Here is a 3,913-nt window from a genome sequence, read left to right as displayed (position 1 = left end):
GGTGGGAGGTATGGTAGGGTGGGAGGTATTGTGCAGTGGGAGGTATGATGGGGTGGGGTGCAGTGGGAGGTCTGGTGGGGTGGGAGGTATGGTGGGGTGGTTGTTAGAGCCACTAGTGGATCATTCTCTCCAGGCTTTGTTTGTGGAGCTAAAATGGAGGGTTGCCGGCTTCCTTTTACTTTGTCTGTTGAAGGAGGGTGTGTGTGTGTTTGTGTGTGTGTGTGTGTGTGTGTGTGGTGTGTGTGTGTGGGGGGGGGGGGTATTCATGTTGGGGACTCCTCACGCTGCTATTGTCTTCATTGGGTGGTGGGTGTCTGTGTCCACATATGCTGCTGAGGAATTAATTTACTGGGGCTTCTTCAAGACAAGCTGGCCAGGATAAGATTAATGCATTGGCCCAGGGATTACATTTATTTAGAAAGTAAAACCATAAATGTCTATTTAGTTGTAGACTACTAGGCCTGTATTCCATTAGAATTCATTCTGCACTGTAGGCCTGGACAAATGACAAACGGCGTGATTTAAATCCCCTCCAACACTGACTGACATAAATGTTAACAGTTTGTTGATAATTCTGTGACTGCCCAGTTTATAAAACCAGAAATTTGAGTAGATTGGCCAAACCACTCATTTTTAAATGTAATCCGTTACAGTTACTGTTTAGGCCTAACCTGTGCAAAATTGTGTAATCGTTGTAATATATTTTTGGATTACCCAAAAATCAGTAACATAATGTCATTACTTTCATACCCAGACGTCTTGAGACATTGTCGTTTTTGAAGATGTGTCCACAGATGTTTTAAGACGTATTAAAACACATTTCTAAGAAGACATTCAATCAGATTTTCAACTTGTTGTAAGCAAGCAAAGCATTTGAATGGATAATATATGTTAGTCCAGAATAACATTTTGTCAATATTAAGAAATATGTTTTGACATCTTGTTTAAGCACTGCCATAATGTTATATTGAAGACTCTGTTTAGCTAGCTAGGTAACGACTGTCAATAAAACATCTCTAAATCCAGGTTGTTACGTTTTTACTGTTGCCTTTGACGCCAAACTGCGGTCAGGTTAAGATCCTGGTGAGGACGACAAGCATGTAGGTGAGCTTCCCTGAGACGATTTCTGACAATTTGTGCAGAAATTCTTTGGTTGTGCAAACCCACAGTTTCATCAGCTGTCCAGGTGGCTGGTCTCAGACGATCCCGCAGGTGAAGAAGCCGGATGTGGAGGTCCTGGGCTGGCGTGGTTACATGTGGTCTGTGGTTGTGAGGCCAGTTGGACGTACTAGCAAATTCTCTAAAACGATGTTGGAAGCAGCTTATGGTAGAGAAATGAACATTATCTGACAACTCTGGTGGACATTCCCTCAGTCAGCATGCCAATTGCACGCTCCCTCAAAACCTGAGACATCTGTAGCATTGTGTTGTGTGACAAAACTGTGAATTGTTGAGGGGCCTTTTCTTGTCCCCAGTGATAATGATAACAGCAATGATAATGCTGTTTAATCATATTCTTGATATGCCACATCTGTCAGGTGGATGGATTATCTTGGCAAACGAGAATTGCTCACTAACAGGGATGTAAACAAATTTGTGCATAACATTTCTGAGAAATAAACTTTTTGTGTACATGGAACATTTCTGGGATCTTTTATTTCAGCTCATGAAACATGGCACCAACACTTTACATATTTTGTTTCTATGTTTTTATATCTACAGTACCAGTCAAAAGTTTGAACACACCTACTCATTCAAGGCTTTAAAAAATAATTTTTTCTACATTGTAGAATAATAGTGAAGACATCAAAACTATGAAATAACACATATGTAATAACCTAAAAAGTGTTAAACAAATCAAAATATATTTTAGATTTTAGATTCTTCAAAGTAGCCACCCTTTGCCTTAAGGCAGTTATATACAATAAATAATATGACATTACATTTCCTTACACTTTCCACCAGGGGCGCAACTTTGGTTTTATTCTAAGAATCTGTACATTCTGTGAATGTTGATCTATTCTATAATCTGTACATTCTGTGAATGTCGATCTATTCTATAATCTGAACATTCTGTGAATGTCTATTCTATAATCTGTACATTCTGTGAATGTCGATCTATTCAATAATCTGTATATTCTGTGAATCAATCAATCAATCAAATGTATTTATAAAGCCTTTTTTACATCAGCCGATGTCACAAAGTGCTGTACAGAAACCCAGTTTAAAACCCCAAACAGCAAGCAATGCAGATGTAGAAGCACGGTGGCTAGGAAAAACTCCCTAGAAAGGCCGGAACCTAGGAAGAAACCTAGAAAGGAACCAGGCTTTGAGGGGTGGCCAGTCCTCTTCTGGCTGTGCCGGTGGAGATTATAACAGAACATGGCCAAGATGTTCAAACGTTCATAGATGACCAGCAGGGTCAGATAATAATAATCACAGTGGTTGTAGAGGGTGCAACAGGTCAGCACCTCAGGAGTAAATGTCAATAGGCTTTTCATAGCCGATCATTCAGAGTTAGAGACAGCAGGTGCGGTAGAGAGAGAGTCCAAAACAGCAGGTCCGGGACAAGGTAGCACGTCCAGTAAACAGGTCAGGGTTCCATAGCCGCAGGCAGAACAGTTGAAACTGGAGCAGCAGCATGACCAGGTGGACTGGGGACAGCAAGGAGTCATCAGGCCAGGTAGTCCTGAGGTATGGTCCTAGGGCTCAGGACCTCCGAGAGAAGAGAGAGAGAAAGAGAGAGCAAAAGAGAGAGAGAGAATTAGAGGGAGCATACTTAAATTCACACAATGTCTATCTATTCTATAATCTGTACATTATGTGAATGTCTATCTATTCTATAATCTTACATTTACATATCACACCTATTGAGAAATAATCTCATAGTTAAATGTGCTATTTATATTTCACTGTTCTTATGTCCTTGAACATCAGAGGTATGCTGCAAGTGTTGATTAAGTTTTCTGTAAGTAAATATGTTCAACTGTTTTAAACTGTTGTTTTCTAAAGTTTGTCCTAGAAATGAGTAAGTGATTGCCAAATCACTACAAGACAAAGTAAGTAAGCAACTGAACCATAGAAATACTATTTATAGAGCCTTGAAACATCTTATTATTTTTAAGATGTCTTAAGATGTCTTCTATATTCAAGACATCTTGAGACCGTCTGTAGATGCATCTTAAAGATGTCTTGACTTCTCAAGACATGTCTTAAAATGTCTTAAGTAGTCTCAAGACATGGTGATGGCTGGGTTTGTTCAGTTACTTTTGGATTACTTCCCACTGAAAAGGCATTAGAAGTGACAAAAAGGATCCATAAAACGGATTTGGTGTGTCATCATCGTGGTTTATTTGACTTGTGATCAGATTTGTTCAGGTGGAACAAACTTAAACTTGAGTGTTTTATCAATGTTGAACTGAATGTCATTGAGAAAAGTAATCCAATACATATTTTTTGTAACTGTAAATGATTACATGTAGTCAGTTACTACCCAACCTTGGGCGCGACCTTGTGGTGGGCCGTCACAGCAGGAAGTCAGGAACGCTTCAAAGGATCATAAACTGATGTAATGGCACCATCTAGTGGAGAAAGAGAGAAACCTCAGTGGCGCCATTTGCAAAGTTGTGAACATTTGCATACTTCGAACGTTTCAACTATAGGCATCCGCTGATTGTTCGTTTTCGTTGGCTTTTTAACTATGTGCTCGTCTATGATTGACAATAGTACGTTTTAGCAACTATAAAAACGTTCCATACAACGTTGAAAGCGATAATCAAACAAAAATAATGTTTTTGAACTTTGAAAGGTAACAATGAAAATATAATTCCCATATAGAAGGTAATTTCAACAACAACAAAAAAATAGAACACGGTCAAAGTTCTTGAGAAGTAACATAGGAACCATTTTAGTG

The sequence above is a fragment of the Salvelinus namaycush genome, chromosome 17 (assembly GCF_016432855.1).
Source record: "Salvelinus namaycush isolate Seneca chromosome 17, SaNama_1.0, whole genome shotgun sequence".
Taxonomy (NCBI): Eukaryota; Metazoa; Chordata; class Actinopteri; order Salmoniformes; family Salmonidae; genus Salvelinus; species Salvelinus namaycush.
The sequence above is the reverse complement of the archived record's forward strand: the minus strand, read 5'-3'. Positions refer to the sequence as shown.